The sequence below is a fragment of the Equus asinus genome, chromosome 3, assembly GCF_041296235.1.
Source record: "Equus asinus isolate D_3611 breed Donkey chromosome 3, EquAss-T2T_v2, whole genome shotgun sequence".
In the NCBI taxonomy this organism is placed as follows: Eukaryota; Metazoa; Chordata; class Mammalia; order Perissodactyla; family Equidae; genus Equus; species Equus asinus.
In genome coordinates, this window is record NC_091792.1 from 152,221,243 (window position 1) to 152,242,220 (window position 20,978).

At 42.4% G+C, this 20,978-nt stretch overlaps 1 long non-coding RNA gene across 1 annotated transcript in view; it reads left to right on the forward strand.

The window, feature by feature from the left end:
- The window catches only part of LOC139044895 (uncharacterized), a 28,376-nt gene extending 16,892 nt beyond the window's left edge, over window positions 1-11,484 (forward strand). Inside the window, exons 2-3 of the long non-coding RNA XR_011502353.1 lie at window positions 4,847-5,052; window positions 9,307-11,484. This is a non-coding gene — a long non-coding RNA (uncharacterized lncRNA). The remainder of the gene's footprint in view (window positions 1-4,846; window positions 5,053-9,306) is intronic.
- Window positions 11,485-20,978: the final 9,494 nt, after the last annotated feature.

Genomic DNA, 20,978 nt, shown 5'->3' on the forward strand with positions numbered 1-20,978 from the left:
TTGTATCATACTAGATTCAAGGAAATGAGCCTTTAAGACGAGAGAGACAGTCTCCCTAGGATGAAAGAGGGGCCTTCCAAGGAGCTCATACATCACAGTAAATTCCAGATGGACTATGTTTTCACCAATTTGTGAAACCTTGAAAAAACTAGAAGGAAATATAGGAAATTCTCTTATATCCAGATGTGTAATACTTTTCAGAACATAAAAACAATGAGATGAATTGCAAAGGTAAAAAAACGCTAATTTAATAACATTTACAGTTTCTACATGTCAAAAACATATGCTAAATTTAAATGCAAATAATGGAGTGGGAAAAGACTTTCAAAAGTTATTACAAAGTTTTGATATGCTTCATAAATAAAGAGTTAATATTGCTCTCTAATATGCCCTGCTCCCCACTAACAGGGAATAAACAAAGAATTAATTAAAAAAATACCCCCTCCCCCTTTAATTCAAAAGGCTGATAAATATAGAGATGGGAAGAAAAAAAATTTTTCTTAAAAGGTGGTGGCAAAATTCCTCTTAGGAAAGAGACCTGTCTTTTATTTAGAAAAAGCATTCATAAGCTATTTAGTTCTGATAAGTTAGGCTTTGGTTTCTTCTTTGTACATTTTTACATAATTGGTATAATGGTAATACTTTTCTACACCAAAAGAAATTAAGTAAACAATAGTTTAAAGAAGATTCTCCCAGCACAGGATGACACCCACCCACATGCGTCTGTTCTTGTTGCCTCCATCCTGGCCTCTGTCTCCATCTGTGTGTCCTTATCAAACCCTTCCAGGAGTGAGTTCCGGTTAGTCTTTGTGATAACTCCGTTTATTTTTTCTCATGATTCTGTGAGTTGATTGGGCTCAGCTGAGCAGTTCTTCTGTTTCACAGGATATTGCCTGGGGCTGAAGACATCTGGAGGCTAACTTGGAGCTGGGACTCCAGGATGGCTCACTCTAATGGCCTTCAATTGGGCTGGCTGTCAGCTGTGAGCTCAACCAGACCTTCTGGTGGGGGCCTCAGCCTTCCTCCATGGGGTCTCTCCATGAAACCACTTAGGCTTCCTCACATGCTGGTGGCTGGGTAACAAGAAGGAGCTCTCCAAATAAATGAACAAAAAAGCTGTAGGTCTCTAATGCTTCACCTTATAAGTTAGTGTATTAGTTAAGGTTCTCCAGAGAAACAGAACCAAGAGGATGTGTTATATGCACACACACACACACATACATATATGTATACATATATATATATAGAGAGAGATTTATTATAAGGAATTGGCTCATGCACTTATGAAGGTTGATAAGTCCCAAGATTTGCAGTGGGAGACCCAAGAGAGCTGATAGTGTAGTTCCAGTCCAAAGGCTGGCAGTCTCAAGGCAAAGGAAGAGCCTGTGTTTCAGTTAGAATCTGAAGGCAGAAAAAAACTGATATCCCATCTTGAAAGCAGTTACTCAGGAGGAATTCTCTCTCATGCGGGGGTGGGGGGGTCAGCTTTTTTGTTCTATTCAGGCCTTCAACTGATTGAATGAGGCCCACCCACATCAGGGAGAGCAATCTGCTTTACTCAATTTACCAATTCAAATGTTAATCTTATCCAAGAACACCCTCATGTACACACCTAGGATACTATTTGACTCAATATCTGGGCATCCCATGACCAAGTTAAATTGACACATAACATTAATCATCATGGCTATGTAGAGACACTTCTGGGGCATTCAATTGGTCAAAGCCCAATACCAGCCAAGATTCAAAGGCAGCAGAAAGAGACTCCACTTCTTTGAGAGTCTGTGTGCTTTCCTACAGAGAGGCAATGATGTCTTTGTGAAGTGTGCATGCCTGGATCCTGTCCTGTCTCATAGCTATTGATTTAGAATCAAGATAAAAATTAGACTATTGGTGGTGAGCACGATGCAGTCTATACAGAAACTAATAAATAATAATATTACACAATGTTATAAACCATTATGACCTCAATAAAATAATTTAAAAAAAACAAGACTCAAGAAGGTGTGGCCCAGGAATCTGCATTTTTACAAAGCTTCCTCAAAGATTTTGATTCCAATCATAGTTTAAGGACCCATGTCCTGGGCAATAGGAAACAATCTGCCTGTTGGTTTTGGACTCTTCTCCAACTCTGATTTTCTGTTAGGATTTAGACTTTGTGTCCAACTGCATGGTCTTTACTTTTGTTTTCTACTTTTCTAATCCTGTCTCAGTATTGTCATCTGGAAATGAGTCCACCTTGTTACACAAAAATATGGCACTTTCTCTTATCTTTTTGTTTGGTCGTTTTCTTTTAAGCCTTGAAAGTGTGCTAAATTATTTTAATTTTAAGATATACTCTTAAATGTTAAAATAATTTTACATTTATAGGAAAGTTGTAAAGATAGTAGAGAGAGTTCCCATGTACTCCTCACTCATTTTCCTGTCTCGAACAGGTAAGCATGGCTCATTTGTCAAAACTGAGTCATTCACACTGATACCATACTATTCACTGAACCACAGACTTTATTTGCAGTTAACTAGTTTTCCCATAGTGTCTTTTTCACATAATGGGATCAAATCCAGGAAATCAATTGCATTTTGTCATGATGTCTCCTTAGTCTTCTCTGACCTATGACAGTCTCTCACTTTCCTTGCTTTTTATGATCTTGACAAGTTTGAAGATTACTAGTCAAGTGTTTTGTAGAATGTCCCTCAGTTGGTGTTTGTCTGATGTTTCTCTTTTGTTCGATGATTAGGTTGGGGTTTTGTGTTTAGGGGAAGAATTCTACAGAGGTGAAGTGCCCTTCTACTCATGTCATGTCGGGGAGGACATGAGGTCAACATGACTTATCACTGAGGATATCAAACTTCATCACTTGTTAAGTTCGTGTCTACCAGGTTTTTTCACTGTTAAGTTATGATTTATCCCTCTCTGTACTCTATTTCTTGGAAGTGAGTCACTAAGTCCAGACACTATCAAGGGGATGGAAGTTAGGCTCCACCTCCTGGAGAGGGGAGTATTGACATATAGTATTAGGAACTCTTCTAATACTAAGTTTTCTAAATAGTATATGTTTGGTTCTTTAAATCCAGGAATTTTCAAAGTAGGGACATTGGATAAACTGGATTATCATAGCAGCATTGCTCTGGACAAAATGATGACCACTTCCTCCAACTTGTACAACAATTACACATCTTCTTTTCTTGAACTAGGTCTATAGCATGGGTACTATCTTTAGGATCTATCAGAATATCATATGCTGCTTTGATAAAGATTATTTCCCGAATTCTGAGGGTCACTAGGTCAGCTGCCTAAGCCAGACTTTTAAAAAACCCAGTGAAAAAGACCATGCCATGAAAAGTACAATTGCCAGTGTCTCCATGGAAACTAGAGTACAAAAGGGCTGTTTGCCTAGAAAGGTCTGTTTATTTTATTTTATTTTTTTAAACTATCAAGAATAACCCTTTGAGATGTGACATTCTGTTTTCACAAGCGCACTCAAGGTGTCAGACAGAGCCCAATTTTATATTCCTTGAAAATAGAGCACACTGTAGTGTTTGCTGGACTTTTCAACATGTCACTTTCAACCAATTTTATGTACAAATGGGTTACAGTCCCATGAAAATATTCATAAAAAGAGGAAACTGTTTCAAAAAGGAGTATTAAGTATTATTACATTGAAAGCCATTCAGAGTGGAAAACCTTCCCACCCAGCCTCCAGTCTTTCAGGGGAACAAGGAACCAGAGTATTTGTATAAAGTGGGAAAGTCTCATCTTTACCAACTGGAGGGCCGAGGGGAGCTCAGTTAAATTGGTCATTCATCTCCCTCCTCTAACTCATACTTGCTTTGGTGACATGATCTTAGAGTCACTTTCAAAGGCACCCTTGGTCCCCTGTCTTCTGCAGCACTTATTTCAATTCTCCCTCCACTGTGGCTCCAGGACACGCTTGCTTACCCCAAGATCAGGTCTTCAGATCTGTGGAGAATTTGTTACATGAGATTTATTGAGAAGTGTTGGATTACAGGGTATTCCAGGAGTCATTTCCATCTTTAAAATAATATATTCATTTAGACTATTGAGGGCTTGCTTCTCAGATCTGTCATTTTAAAATATGCCCCTTTTGCACCAATGCAGCTTTGATGCAACCACGTCTGAGGAGCAGCCTTTCGAGGTTGTGTCAAGACAAGAAGCGGGGATAATTTAAGGTGACAGGGCCAAGTTTAAAACAGAGGCCCAGTGTTCCTTATTTTGGGGACTGGGCTTAGACTGAGCTACTTTGTGGCATCTAGAGCTTTGGAGAGAGCTTCTCAAGTTTTACTCTCTACTCTCAGGAAAATGAGGCTCTCCGCCAGTGGCACGGATGAAGTCCTTGTGCAGAGTGCATTTTAGAGACCTGAAATCTAGGGATATCGTGTGAATTAGGTGGCGTTTTTGTGGACTCCCTGAGCTTTCTCCTTGACAGGGTCTTTTATCATTGAAAATATTTTGTACTCATATATTCTGTACACAAATATTTTGTGCTTCAAAATGAAATGCCCCTGCTGTTTTATCTTGCTGTCTTATTGAAGTGAGAACCAGAAGTGGCCAACTCTTGGAGAAACCGTTCGCCGGGTGAAGGATTCACTCTTCCCCTCCTATGAGTGTTTCTCTTGTTCTGCCTTCCAGGCATGTAGCCCCTGTTGTAGCCTTAAATGGTGGCCCCCTAAAGGCTATGTTCAAGTCCTAATTCCCAGTACCTCTGAATGTCACCTGATCTGGAAAATGGGTCTTTGCAGATGGAATTATGTTAAGGATCTCAAGATGAGATCATCCTGGATTAACCGAGTGGACTCTAAATCCAGTGACACATGTCCTTGTTAGAAACAGAAGAGGAGAAGACACAGACATACAGGAAAAGGCCAAGTGAAGACTCATGGGAAGATGGAGGCAGCGATTAGAATTATGCTTCCACAAGCCAAGCAACACCTGGAGTCACCAGAAGAGACAAGGAAGGATTCTCCCTAAGAGCATCCAGAAGGAACAAATCCTGCCAACATGTTGATTTCAGACTTCTGACCCCCAGAACTGTAAGTGTTGTTTGCAGCCACCAAGTTGCGGTAATTTGTTATGGCTGCCACAGGAACTTCATACACCTGTGTTCATTATTATCGACATTGCTCCTTGGGAAACCTATTTCACTCCTTCATTTTGTACTTACCATAGTCAAGGCCTTGGAAATATGAACACCAACAGGGCAAGTCAGTGCTTTTGAGGAGTTTGTAATCTGGGTGTGGGGAGAGAGGGAGATGGGTCTCTACCAGCCCTGATAAGCAACACCAGACACGTGCAGATCCCCAGGTTAGCCTGTCCTCAACCCTCTGTGCTTTGCTGATGGCAGGGCTTCTCAGCCCTAACGCTATTGACCTTTGAGAGAGATAAATCTTTGTTGTTAGGTTTCCCTGTACATTGTAAGATGATTAGCAGCATCCCTGGCCTCTACCCACTGGATGCGGTAACAAGTCCATCCTTTCCTCCATTATGACAATCGAAACTGTGTCCAGACATTGCCAAATATATATCCCCTGAGGGAGCAAAATTGCCCCTGGTTGAGAACCACTGCTGTATGGCCTTTCTCTTTCTGGAACACTGTTGCCCTTGACTTTCTGACAAGTTCTCGAAGTCTTTCTTGATTCTCAAATTTGGGTGCGCCTCTTTCATTCCTATGACACTATGCACAAACCGTAGTTAAAACAGTTGTCTTAGCTTTCTGCACTTTTCTGTCTGAACCTCTGCTTTCCTCCAAAATCTGAAGTTTTGTAAGAAAAGGTGTGTGTCTTTGCATCTCTGTTTTCCCTCACACCTAATGTTTGTTGAGATAAGAAGGAAAGACCTACTGTGGTCACACTGTGGGGCCCCAGAGGAGACAGATGTGCAAGGCCCAGCAAAGGAACAGTTTATTACTAGAAAGAGCTTTGTCCCCACACCTCAGGGTAGCCTCATGGGAGGCTGACTGGGCCTTGTGTGGACCACAAAGCCGTCTTTTGTGTCCCTGGCCTAAAGCCAGCAATTTGAGCAGTGTGGGCAGCTTTTGAGATCCCTTTTCTCTGGGCCAGCACTCCCCAAGCTTGTTTTGTGGCTCAGCAGCCCCTTGAGATGGTTCTGGAAGAAAGAGTCTCAAGGTAATTGATATTTAGAAAACCCTGCCTCCTACATGTCCCTCTTAGAAATTCGCAATGCGCATTCGTAAAGATGAAAGATTGAGATGAGAAATTTGTTTCACATTATTTAGATCATTGTTTTCTGAACTTACAGGACCATGGAACCTAAAACATCTAAGAAATTTGTAATGTCATAACATATATTTTGGGAATTATTAACTCAAATTCATACCCTAATGTCATCCATCTGAGGCAACAGGTACACACTGGCCCATGTTGCTTTTTATTTGTTTGTTTTTAGATTTAAATTAATATCTATAAATCAGAAGATTTCTCCTAAAAATGAGTTTGGAGGCTTTCTTTAATTTTTCTTTTCCCATTTGGTATGAATTGGGTGGGACTGAACAGTATCTGCTCAGTTTAAAGGGGAAAAATGCTCTCCAGTAAACCCAAATCCCCATTGTTTCCTTTTATCTCTCTGAAGGAAGCTGAGGGTCAGATGCCTTTCATTACATGCTTATTCTCTCGTTTTCCCTGTAAGAAGAGAATACTGCTCTCTTGGAAATGAGGATAAAGAGAAAGGCTTGACGGCTGTGTTTGAGCTTTGAGCTCAACATCTTGAGTGTCTTATATGTGGGGAGTGTCACCTCTTATGCTGGGATGTGAATGCCTTCCATGGAGAGAAAGCAAGGGAGGGGAAACCCAGGCAAAGCTCATCAAGGGAGACAAAGACGGTGTCCCTCCAAGGCCCCAGGTTGCAGGTCTCAGCACCCAGGATTCCACCAGAAGCAGACCATTCTTCCACTCCTTTAGCAGAGAAACTCTAAGGAGAGTTTTCCTGAGGTAGGAAGTCCCCACGGAAGTGAGGAATCTTTGAGGTGGATACAATTAGATAGCTGGATATGGGGAGGAGGCCTTCCTTCCTGCTGGACTGAATGGCAACAAATAAAGAGATTGGAAAGTGTAGGGTGCATCTAATATGTCTGTGGCAAGACCCGTTAAGAAATTGTTTCTGCACTTCTGGGGGATGGGACAGGGATTTGGCCACAGACAAAAGGAAGAGAAGTGAAGGTCATTGAAAAGGTACTTATGGACTCAGGCTCACTGGAGTGGAAGGATGTTGACAGATTCTGGTTCAGACTCCTCATACCTAACACTTGGACAGATTTATTCACATTAAGAGGTAATGATAGATAGCCCCAAACGGGCGGGGAGTGGGGCACAAAGACTTAAGCCAAAGAAAGGGTCTACAATGGGAGAACGGCAGACACCAGGGTGGCTGGGATGCACTCTGGGTGGGAGGGCTGCCCTCAATGCAGACTCATTCTTTGCATTCATCTAAGCTCCCCTGACTGAGGGATGATGGTGACACGAATCTAGTTCTCTCAGCCGGCCAGGCATTTGGACTTGGGTGTCAAGGACAATGATCATGCATTCTTCCTAATTCAGCCTGTCTTTGTGAAACTGTTTACTTTCCCCTGAAAGAGTTAAAGTGGCGCCTCACTGTGACGGGTGCAATTAAAACGTCATTTAGACACTTGGAGAATAATCTGGCTCCAGATTTTAAAGGGTCTCGAATAAGACCTCGTGGGCCCTTTAGGGAGGGAGATAACATTGTTATTGGTGTGAAAGGAGGGTGAGGGAGCACGGGGTCATGGTCTAACCCAGGGAAGATAAATCTTCCTGTGCTGAGCAGAGGCCTGGCCATCTCCTTGTGATGTGGACTTTATATACAGGATCTGACTTGCGATTCATTAAACTGTTCCCATTTTAGTCACCAGTGCCCATGAAGGCAGATCTGTGCAATCTCATATTCCAGGAAGTAAATGCAACGTCGCAGGCCAATGAAATTGACTAGTCTGACAGGAACACACAAACAACCAGGACGTAAGGCTGCACCCCGCATCCACCCGCCGTGTTTATTTAGGAGTGGAGGTCCATTAAGTGCTCTGTGATGGCCTTCCGATAACATGCCCACCTTTGCGGGGCGGCTGGGGCTGGATGTCTGCCCTTAAATGTGACAGCTGACATTTTTGGATACACTTAAAGATGGGCTTGTCCACTATACTGCAGAGGAGAGAAACCACACATTTTAAAGTTATAGCATCTCTAACTGGTGCTTAGGAACAAGTGGTTCTTTTCAGAGCTTTCCGTTTATATCGAAGTCTCTTTCCCTGTGAGAATATTGTAAAACTTGGCGTTAGCTATTGGGAATCTATTGCTGGAGGGAGCAACATTTCAACAAGTATTTATTAGATGCGCAAGGAAAATAATGATGAGTTACATGCACTTTATCAACAGTGTAAATTTTGAGGGATATGGAGGTGAGGCAGAGACCCCTAATGTTTTACCATCTTGAACTTTGAGTCTTAGGAGTGAAGTCTCTGAAAGTTTGGGCAGTGAATTGTAGCTTTCAAGGCCACAGCCTACTGACTAAGTCATATTTCTGTCAGTTCCCCCCAAGCTCGAAAATGCTCTCCCCATCTGAACTTCATCTCTGTGTCTTGTTCACTGCTCCTTGCCCCTACCCCACTAACAATATCTGTCTTTGATCTTTTTATTTTCATTGATTAACTGATTGATTGATTCACTCATTCACCTAATGTTAACCGAGTGCCTGGCACTGCCACGGTGCAGGGGACACTGCAGTGAACAACTCAGAGAATTCTCTGTTCTTGTGGAGCTGAAATTCTGGGGTAGGGCAAGGGGAGAGACAGATAAATAAGTAAGTCATTAAATAAAGATGATAATTTCTTGGAGTGATTAAATGCTATGCTGAAAGTGAAGCAGGGCGATGGGACAGAGAGTGGGGTGAAGAGCAGGCCTGATTTAAGTTGGGTGGTCAGGGAAGGCCTCACTGAGGAGGGAGTTCTGAGCCGAGATGGGAAGGTAAAGGGCGGCCACGTGGCCTAGAGGCAGGTGTTCCATTTGGAGAGGGCCAAGGGCAGGAATCAGGTTTGGATTGGTTCAGAGACACCAGAAGGCCTGGGAGGCAGGGAGAGTGTGAGCCAAGGGGGCAAGTAGGAGATCTGGGGAGGGCCAAAGGCGTACAGGGCTCTGAAGGCCATGGTTAAGGGCGTAGGTTTAATTCGAGGTAGGAGGGGAATCCAAAAGAGTGTGTAAGCAATGGTGTGATGTGACCAGATGTGCATTAAATCAGCCTTGTTTCTCTTATCTTTTTAGGGCCAATTCAAATGTAGCCTGTGCTGTGAAACGTTTGCAGTGGAATGAATCCCTCCTGGGATCTCAGACTGACAGTGTGACCACAGACTAATGAAGGGTCATGATCTTCCTATCCTATTGCCTCCATGCTCCGCGAGGGCAGGAATTGTGCCTTGGTTGATCCTGCTTCTCCACAGTGCTTTGCACACAGTGCCTAGTCAATAAATGTCTGCTGCATTGACCTTAATTATAAACTTCTGGAAGTTAATAACACTTGCCCAATTTATTTTGTAGAATTCCAAAGGGCCCTTAAGAAACATTCTTTAATGATCAATCGGGCTCTTGCAACAGTGGTATAAATGGATTATCACACAGCTGGCTCCCACCAAGTGTGGAGCTAATTAGGGTTAACTTGATCAAGAGAATTTATTCAAGTTACCTTCCTTGGTCCATTTGTTTCCTGCAGGTTATTTTAGCATGTTTCTTAAACGCGTCAGTGTTTGGGCAGTGAAGTCAAGATTAAAAGCCCAGACTCTGTATTGCAGGTCCCAGAAAAAAATGTACATTTTAACGGCTGCTCCTCTAACTTCAAAATTAAACATATTACATTCTTGGGAGTACGATTTCAGCTTCTTTACATTTATGACACAAATGGAACCATTCGCCCTCACTTCAGTCTATAAAGGCAAGACTCATTAGAAGGAGGAAATTTCCTTTATCATTAATAGGCCACACTCACATGATAAAAAACGTCTCCTCTCCTCCCACCTCCTTCCCCAAAACTTCGATTCTCATTTTAAGCAGTTCCCACATAGACTATTTATCTTCCACATTTTCCCAACTCTCAATGGCACCATTATATCCTTTATTTGGAATCATAAAACTTTGAGAATAAAAAGAAGCAAATTAATCCTCCCAGGGGAGAAAAGGAAGACAGATCCTGCCAGCTTTTAAATTGTAGGATTGGACTGGCCTCGAAACAGAGTTTTCTTTTTCAACAACTTAGCCGGTGGGGGGAAATGAATGGTTATGACAGAGAATCCTGAAATAAAATGCAGAATTATGCAAACTTGTTAAAAACTGACATCTTGAAATGAAAACTGTTGAAAGCCTGAGGAATAAACAACGCGGGCTGGAATGGGAACATTTTGAAGCTACGAATGGGTTACTCAGCTTTTATTATTCACAGTGGAAAATAACCTTGATCATGATGTGAAAACCACAATTTCCCTTATTTGTGGATCATACCAGATTAAAAAGCAGTCAGGGAAGAAGTGTGGCTGGGCGAATTGAACCCTGTCCGAAGAGGCAAGTGCTTGGTGTCCAGAATCCTGTCCTGGACGCTGGCTTGCTCTGTCCAATTGCATAAGTCTCTTAACCTCCTGATGACTCCTTTCCCATCATCAGCCTGGAATTAAGGAGTCGGCCTTTCCTCTGGGGCCTGAGATCTGGATTTTCCTAACTGCCAATTGGATAACAAATTTGCCATTGCAATTTGCTCTAAGGAGTCTCAAGGTTGTTGTGAAAACAAGCGATAAAAGTCAGTTAACGAGCCGGCTGCCACCAGAACAGCCAATGAGAAAACCTAAGGGCATAGAATGCCTCAAAGTGAATCTCCAGGTTTGGGGTTCTGGAAACAGAGTCTACAAATAGTAAAGCCTTTATTATTTTATTCTATTTTATTTTTATTACTTTTTAAATTGTGAGGTAGAGTCCCTGGATAATTGATGAATATCGTGTTCTCATAAAGTAAAACGAAAATCACTGAATTAAGAAACAGTATACAAGCACAATATTATAGTTTAAAAGGATCTTAGAGATAATCTGGTCTAGCAGTTTCTTTTTGCAGGGGAGGAACTTGTCGATGCAAAAAGTGACCTACCCAAGCTCAGGGAACCATACATAGATCCTGATGTCACTGGAAACATGATTTTGTTGGTGGTTTAGTTAATTCAAAATTTGAACAGGAATCCGCAAAGAATGCTGACAATGCCAGAAGTTTTTGCATAACAGTTAATTTGATGGTAGAAAGAGAGACTCCGAGGCAATGGTGGATAATGTCTTTTATTACAAAAGAAGTCTTCTGAATCTAAAAGGGGGTACCCTTTAGAAAAATGATGGAGGCATAGCTGTTGATTACAATGTTTAAATTGCAATAATAATTTTTTTTAAGTTTAATTTAAACTTTCCCTCCCTCCCTCTTTCCCATTCTTTCTTCCTTCCTTCCTTTTTCTTTCTGTGTCTCTCTCTTCTTTTACATTTTTTTTTAATTTGATGGGACATTCTGGAGAAAAACTAGAGTAAATCTAGGCCTTGGTGACCTATCACTGAGAGAAAAACCAAGAAAGTGGAGGGGGGCCGATTCACATGGTGGAGAGGAAAAAGCTCGTGTGATTTACTCTGACTTGCTAATTTTCAGAAGGAAATTAATAAAATTGATTCCAGCAAAAACTCTAAGTGGACAAACAGAAGAAAAACAGGTCAAGAACTGTGGATATTTAGGGCAGAGAGAAAGTTCTTAGAGAAATCTTTCCCTCAGGGAGAAATAAATATTTAGGAGAAATCACGAACTCTAAGGATCGTTAAAGCAGAGATCACTCATAGGATGGAAGAGAACCCTCCCACCATCTATTAATCCCAGTTCCTAGACTCGGCGGCGGGAACATGATTAGTTGTTGTGGGTTCTGGAAGAAAACGGGACCTTTGGCAATAAAGCCCTGGAAATATGTATTTTTAAGTGCTATAAAAGATGTGGAAAGCAACTTTTCTTTTCATCCTGGGGACTAGAAATAATACACCTGCAAGGACAGATGAATGGCATAATGTTGGCATTCAATGGGGCATTAAACATGTTGCGCCACGTTTATGGGGTTTTCCTGTCATTAATTCTAGGTAAAATAAACTTTTAAAAAATGTTTTGTTGCGTTTTTGGATCGTGTTTATTTTTCACCAACTTGCTTTTCTTTGCCGTTTTTTTCTGCCAGGTTTTCACGTCTATTATGTTTTCTTGTGTCCGTCATGCTCTTGGCTAATTTCCTAACTGGCCTGCCTCTGCTATGGGGCCTTTCTTTTTCCTTCCCCTGCCCCTTGGAGTTCTTTCTTTCATTCCTGCTGCTCGTGTTCAGACCCATGTCAGGGTTGGATGTGGTTGGTTCTGCTGACCGCAGTCGCTATGGTTGGTCTGTGGCGCCCTGGGATTGGCAAGGTCTTGGACAGACTCTCCAGGAGCTGCAGAGATTGGGGCCACTTGAATCTCTCCATTACCACGCTATCCATTCTACAATCGGCTGTGATGGCAAGGCCTTGCCTTTCTTCCTAGTTCAACTTGTGGCCTTCCTCCTTCATTTTGTCTGCCTCCTTCAAAAAAGTTCCCTTCCCTATTAGCAATACACACACCATTTGCAGCTAAGGGAGAAAGAATGGTGTTTTGGGTGGAGCAATGCAGTGAGAATTAGGAAACCTGGGTCCTCTGTCCCAGCTGCCACTCACATAGTAACTGTGTGATGCTGGACAAGCCACTAAACTCTCTGATGTTCAGTTTTCTGAGAGGTTTGGATAAGACTAGTGCCTCGTCATCTCCTGGGATTGATAATCTAGGTAATTTCTCCTCTGGGACTCCAGGTATGATAGAGGAGGCCAGCAAAAAAGGAGGGGAGCAGAACACACTGTCTGGATGAAGTGGAACTGAGAGACTCAAAGGGGTAAAATTTGTCTTGAGACTTACAGAGTAGAGTTCAAGGACTGGTCTTATGGGACTCCTTGGAACTTTTGTGAAAAATTGATTAATTTAGTCAATGAATAATTATGGAAAGCCTACTATGTGCCAGGCTTTGTTCTGGGTGCCTGGCACATAGCAGTGGACAGATAAGACAGATCCCTCATGTCATGGATCTTAACCATTGTTAGTGTTTCAGGTGGTCATAAGAGCTGGGAATAAAGTGTAGCCTGTTAAGGGGAGGGTGAAGGGCTGCTGTTTTATACAAGGCGGTCAGGGAAGCCCACTCAGAGGAGGCAGCATTGGAGCAGAGACTAAAATAAGGTAGAGGAGGGAATCATGTAGATGTCATGGGGGAAAGAGCATTCTAGCTGGGGGAAACAGCTAGTGCACTGAGGTAGAAGGAGGCCAGTGTGGATGGTGCTGAGGGGGTGGGGGATTCCTAGACTCTGCTATGAGGTCTATCACTGTATCCATAGGCCTAGTGTTGGGTAGAATCGGAGGCTAAGCAGGTGCCCCAGGGGTTTCTCCTGCCCATTCAACACTTGACCTTAGGGCCTGCCTGGTGACCAGGTGATGGGTAAGGGATCTTCTAGCTCTGTATCCTGGATCCTTCAGGCCAGTGATTGTTTATTTTATTGAAGACTGGTCATCGATGATCTGAAGAGCCTGTGCTAGCCTCTCTGGAACCTTGTTTTGGTAGCTTGGGAAGAATCTTCCCCTTAATTCCAGAGAATTCACCATCATTACTGTTGCATAATCCTTTGGTGCCTGTCACTATGGACACTGGGCCGTTTCTGTGTTTAAGATCTCTTCTGATCAGCACTAGGGATGCAAAACAATGAAGACAGGTTCCCTCCTGGTGCTCAGAGAGTACTCTCAGGCTGATTTAAGGAACACCCATGTAGTTGTTTAGACACTCAAGTCCGCTGAGAAACTCGAGTCAAGATTATTTATCTGACTGGTAGAGAGCCTCTGCTGGCTTCAGACCATGGGTAACTGATTGGTGCTTGTTCAACTGAGAAGTAAATTGAACAGCTCCGCGACTTACTCCACTTTGCAAACGACTTGGAGGGTGTGGCAATGTATCCTCATATCTTTGTAAGACCCTTCCCTGACTCGGGAAAAGAATCCCTTGTAATTCCTGGGCCCAAGCAGCCAGGCCTTGGGCAAAAAGTATATTTGTCACACTAAGAACATTAAAGATCAGAATTTAATAGGCCCTTCAGTAGCTGGTAAAGATAGGGTTAGCTTAGTTGCCTTCACAAGGAGAAACTTCTGAAAAAGAGATGTCCACTTTCATCTGAATGGTCTTGTTCTCATGGACCCACATGATAGCAGCCAGACTGCTTGGTGAACAAACAAATGTCTCATGGGTCCTCATGCAGAAAATGTTTACCAGATGCACCAGCAGCCCCTCTGCTTGCTGAGCCTGCTTTTGCAGCTGTGATGTCAGCTCTGGGCTTTGATTCATAAGGCTTCTTAGTCAGAAATCCTACCCTTCTGCTTCTCCCCAAATTCCACTGTCCCCCAGGCCCAGCTCAAACTTGCACCTTCCATGAAGGTGCCCCAGATCTCTCCAATCTCTGCCTTTTCTGAAGCCCTACAGCACTCTTGGCTGTCCCCCATTTCCAAATCATGATCCTTTTCATGGCCCGTCTCCCCATTTTGAGTAGGAGTATCTTGTAGTTAATTCAGAGTTTACCTCACAGGGCCAACCATCAGACCTTTTTCTGTAGTCTTTTGGTTTCTTAAAGCCTTTTCTTTTTCATTTGGGTGTCCCCAGTGCCATCATGGTGACACATCATGGGTGGCCATCAAGTATTTGTCCGAAATTGAGTATAATTAGTAGAATGAACTTAGGTATAGCACAAACACTATGCCTAGCATAGGATTTATTCTATGTTATGAAAAACTGGTATGAACGAACAGAAAATGCAATCAGAATACTAAGAGGTACATGTCTACAAGACTAGATGAGATAATTCACAGCAGATGGATTAGTAAACAGTGTTTGGCCTCACTAGTTATAAGAAAGCAAAATGATCACGCCCTTCACTCATGGGTGCTACGACTTGGGACTGCATATGCCTTGCTGGCAGCGGTGTACATTGGTGCACAGCATTGCACGTTGATAATGTGTATTTTGAGTCATAAAACATTCATATGCTCTGACACGATAATTCTGTTCCTGGGAATTTATTACAATGAAATAATCCAAACTAAGGAAAAACAATCTACGGTTTTTTCATGGCTCTGCTCCTTATGGTTTTAAAAACAAAGCTGCAAACTCCATATCCAATAATAAGGGTTAAATAAAACCTAATACATATATGTTCTGTGGAATACTCTGCAACCATTATAAAAAGAACTTATAGAGGTTATGTACAAGTTGAGCCACGGTTTTAAATATAATATCTAATGACAAAGCAGAATATTTTCATCATTCAGTAGCAACACTGAATAGGGGAAAGAGGGCTGAGTTAGAACTGGAAGAGCTGGAATTCAAGGGAGGGGGTCTTTATTTGGCTTATATTTTACCCTTCTGATCCTTGGAGTCTTCATCTATAAAATGGGCACAAAAATTTTTACCTCTTAGGATGAGATATCATGTGTGCAAAATACAAGGTCTGAGCATAAATGTCATACTCAGGGAATGTACGTATTATTATTAGCAAAATTTACTGTACCTATAATCTACACCAAGGTGACAAGTAGTTAAGGATGAATCGAAAAAAAAGAGGTTTTGGTGTTGCTCCCTACCGCAGTGGGAATTTTAGGAGGGACCAATTGCTGAGATGATGAGGCAGGATTTTGAAGGATGGGGAGATGGAGTGGGGAGAGCACTGTAGGATGATGAGAAGACAAAGATGGGGCAGTGAGGTGGCCATCTGCATGGGTTATGGAGAAAGGCAGAGGCTGGCCTGATTAGTAGAGAGGGGTGTGTATGTTAATAAGTGGTGGGACAGAGGATGTGGGCAACATTCTAGGGGTCTTTGCCAGTATCCATCTTTGAAAGAAAGCATCCTCAAGTGAAAGTGAATATTTGAATGGTAAGGTAAGATTTGGTGGAAGGCGGAAGCTTCTGAAACTCCTTACTGATGGAATGGAAGGAGTTAACTAACTCAGACTTCATCCTCTGCCTCCCTGCCTATTCCAATACCCAGTCAGGAAATGATCCAGGATCAATCATTTACATCTTAGTATGAATTCATGTCTACTTTTTCCTATTTTCAACAATCAATCAAAATTCATTGAAGAATTCTTTCAAGTATTTGCATTTTAAATCTTATTCTCTACTACAGAATGAAAAAAATTCCTCAATGTGATAGGAATTCTAATCATTGGGGACTGTGGAGAGAGGCATATGTTTAATGCTGACATTGAATATGTAAATTGTTGGTAACTCTGTCTACACATAATGCCACCCCTACTATAACTTTATTACTTTGCTTATTTGCTCATTAATTTATTCACTTATTCATTTATCCATCTATTCACCATCCATCCACCTTCCAACCATCATCCATCCATCCATCCACTTATTTAGCAATCGTTCTTCAAACATGTATCTTGTGTAGGCAGAACGTCAGATGTTGGTATTATAAAGGTAAATATCACGTAGTGTCAGTCCTTGATGATCTTGGAAGATTATGCTTGAACAAAAGCCTTCTTCAAATACTATCCAAAATATTTTTTTGTGTAGAATTAAATAGATGAAAGAGAGCAAAACAATAAAAACATTCATGGGTATCTCTTATCTAGAAGCTTTGAACACAGTAGGCAGCTGTGAGTCAGCTCTCAGAGGCCTCCAGTATAAACTCCAAGTGGGGTGTTGTACTGAGCCCCTCAATATTTGGTCCCTAAAACATTTCCAGCCTCATCTCCTGCCCCTCCTCATCGCTTTCTAATCCATATTCCAGCTACCCTGCACCAGCTCTTACTCCTGAGCATGCTAAACATTTTTACATGTCTGTGCTTTTGTGAACATGCTGTATACATTCTCAGTCTGAAACATTTCTTTTCAGTCTCTCAATTCCTAATATTCCTTCCTAATCACATTCTCTTATCAGTTTTTCTCTGAAGACTTCCTGGTCCTCCGCAGGTAGAGCAAGTCACTGTCTCATTTGTGTCCAAGAGATGCCCTTGACCGTTATGAGACTCGTAAGATAGCAGACATCTGGGTGAAGTGGGAAGCATGTGTGATTCTAAAAGGGATGGAGTTGACCACGGATGCTGACTCCAATCCTCACAACACTCAAAAACTGCTTGACCTCTGTCTGGTTATTCAACATCTCCAAATTCCTGCCTTTCTCACATCCTCACTGTTTGCCTTATTGCAAACAATAACGCCTCATTGAGTTGTTGTGGGCATAACTGAGGCATTGTGAGGAGAGGAGCTGGTCCCAGTGCCTTACACATGGGAAGTACTCAACATTTGCTCACTTGTGTCCCCTTATTGTCATCCTTGGTGTGTCAGGCTCTGTCACAATGCTGTGAATGCCTCAAGGTCAAGGACCACCTTGCAACATCCAGAGAATACTTGCTTCTCAGAAGCAAAGCAATACAGCATAGTGACTAAGAGCAGGAACTACGGCACCAAACTCCCTGGCCTTGGGGAAACTACTTGAGCTGTCTGTGACTCAGTTTTCTCATCTGTCAAATGGGGATAATAATAGTTGCTGCCTCATAGGAATGTTATGAAGTTTACCTAAGGGCCTGGCTAGGGTAAGCTCTCAATAAGGTTGGCTATTTGGCTATTATTAGTAGGTGCTCAAGAACTGTTTATTGAAAGGCTGATGAATAGATTTTAGTGTGTGATAGTCTCAGGAAGTCTGGCTAATATGAAGGTGTTTATTTGGCTCAGAATGCCTGTTCTCGACCTACCTATAATTAGTTTCTATGACTAGGTTACTATTAAGTTGAGAGGAATTACTTGCCTGTGATGGTCAATGTCCTGAAACACTAGAGGTTAAATGCTACTTATGCTTTGAACATTCAAGTGGAAATTATTTTGTTGCTTTTAGTAACATGGATGAGTTCTAAGGTAAGTCGTTGGTCAAAAGTATAAGTTTTCCTGTAAAGCAGTGACCAGAAATATCTGAGCTGCGGCCTCTGAGAATGTTTGGAAATATTTCCTTCAAGTCTTACTTCTCCCACCCTAAAAGAATCTGTGTTGTTGGCCTTTTGTTGGGGGAAATTCAACTAAATGAAGGTAAAACCTCTGACGAAAGAGCCCTATCTTATTCTTTGCATCCCATTCAGCTTCCAGAACAGTCCTGGCCCCACAACGTTGCCCACTAAAGATCTAGAGCTCACTCTCTGAAATTCCCATGTGATCATCGCTGGACCCTAAGGAAAGTGTTAGTTATGTATGCATTTCATTTCTGACTATGAGATTTAAAAAAATATGTGAAACAACATCATTTTCTGTCAAGAGGATTGGATTAGGGAGACCTATGGCTGAGTGTCACCTCTGCCTTCCATTAGATGAATGACCTTCATGTCTTCAACCACTCTGAACTTCTCCTTCCTCATCTGAATGTGAAGCAGTTGGACATTAATTATGATAATAGCAAGGATACTGTATATGCATATTTGTCTTTGGTCCCGAGCTAACATTTGCACCAATCTTCCTCTATTTTAGATATGAGATGCTGCACAGCATGGCTTGATGAGTGGTATGTAGGTCTGCTCCTGGGATCCGAACCCACAAACCCTGGGCCGCTGAAGCAGAGCGTGTGAACCCAACCACTATACCACCAGACCAGCCCCCAAGGATACCACTTTTGACTGCTCACCATGTGATGACACTGTGCTGAGTGTGGTGGAATATCCTCACCTAAATTGCCACATCATTCTCAACAGTAGCTGCCTCGACCTCCCCGTGTTACAGGTGAGGAGTGTAAGCTGAGGGGCGCGGAGTCATTTGCCAAAGGTGTAAACAGCAGCCTCAGGATTTGAGCCTGGGTTTGTTTCTGTTTCACAAATCTATGAATAATCGTCGATTTGTGACAAAGAGCCTTAACATGAATGGGGTTTTTCAGGAAGGATTAAGAAGGGACTTTCCCAGTATATTAAGAAGTATGTTTGCCCCACTTCTCTCCCTCATTCCTTCTCTCTCTACCCTCTAACGCTTCTTCAATCAACTCTCTGGCCCACCTTACAGAGGGGTAACCTTCCTGGTTACTGGTTACCTCCCTCCATGGTACCCTGTACTTCTCTTTCCAAATGCTTATAATACTGTTAAATAATTAATTATTCACTTAGTTCTTTAATGTCTGTTTCTGGCTACAACATAAGCCCCACAACGGCAGGGCTGCCACTACATATTCAGCCTGAATCCAGAGTTCTTGTAGCCCAGTAGACAAGGCCAACAAGAAATGCTTGTTAAGAGGATGAAAGAATTAGCACTTGTGCCTCACAGTGGAGGTGGTCAGAACAAGCCAAGATGGGTGGCTGGTGAATCATGGTAACAATTCTATTCAATGCCAGGCCTGCCTTTCTAATTATGTACCACCCCAGCCATGGGCAGTAGAGGGCTAGTGAGCATGCTCCACTGAACACCAACGACTGTCTTTCAGGAGTGCTCTAAAAGATCCACTTTGAATTGGATGGGTAGTTACATCTGATGATTGTTCAGGTCCCTTACAATGTGATCATTTGTTCATTCATTTAGTCAGTCACTCTGTTAAGCACTCATCACTGCTATGAACATTTACTGAGCACTGTGCTAGTTGCTGGTGACATAATTGTGAAAAAGAGCTTATGCTCTGGTAGAAAAAAATACTAGCTGCCATCATCTGAGTATCTCCCCTGAGTCAGATAGTATATAGTATGCATTACTTCTAGTCTTCACAATGACCCTGCAGGTTATTACAACAATGTTGTGAATGAGGGAACAGGCTCAGTGGGGAGGTTATGTGGCCCAGCTAAGGCCACACAGCTAGGAGGTGGCAGAGTTAGGACTCAAACTCAAGACTGATAAGATTCTAGAATTCTATTCCATGAGAGAAAAGAAAGTGTGACTTGGATGGACAGCATATCTGTGAAACTTTGAGTGTTATTAAAGCAACTTGCTCAGTTATTTGTGCAAAATTTGCTTTTTAATGCATTGCACTAATGCATGGAACCCTAATTCTCCACTTAAGGTGGTCCCCGTGTGGAAAGGGACAAATGCAGGCCAACATATAATTAAGGATTGTTAAGGAGTTCCCCCCTGGGATTTGTCCCTCAGAAGGCTTCACCAGGAAGGTCACACGGAGGTAGTCTGAAAGGAAACAGAAGCCCCACAGATGCACGGAGGTTCAAGAGACAGAGCTTTCCAGACAAAGAAAAATCTCACATAAATTACTTATTTTTCATTTTGAAGGAGAAGGGGTTGTAGTTTGTTACTTTTTGAGGGTGCTATACCGAAGGGCCACCATGCCCTCCCTCAGTCCCCCTTTGGTGTCCATACTGACTGATGATATTCTCTCTGGCTGCAAATGAAGAGCTTTAGAGAAGAGAGTAAAACGCATTTAGACAACTGTTACCAATGATGATTAAAAACAGGAAAAACAAAATTAGCCAGCAATGAGAGAATTTTTTCACCTCTGAAGGCAAAATAGTGTCTTGTGATGACCTGAGTGTAAGGAGCTCTGAGTTCAGGTCCCAGCACTCATTCGCTATGGGAACTTGGCCATGTTCCCTGACCTCTTTATACCTGAAATGGTAATGGGCTGAGGTGGACGAGATCAGAGGATTTCAACTTCGCTCTGGGGAGCTACAGAGATTCTGGGAAAATGCTTTAGGGAGCAATGTAGGGGTCACAGGGGGATGCTGAGGTGGAGATCTGGGACCCCCGCTTCTGCTTCAGCCCCAGCAGTTCTGCTCTTATTTGCCTTCTCCTTTGGAGATTTCATTTTAACAAAGTTTTCTTTGCTTTAAAAGAGATTCACTGGGCTCCAGTCTCTGCAGCACCTCCAAGGCTCCTTCC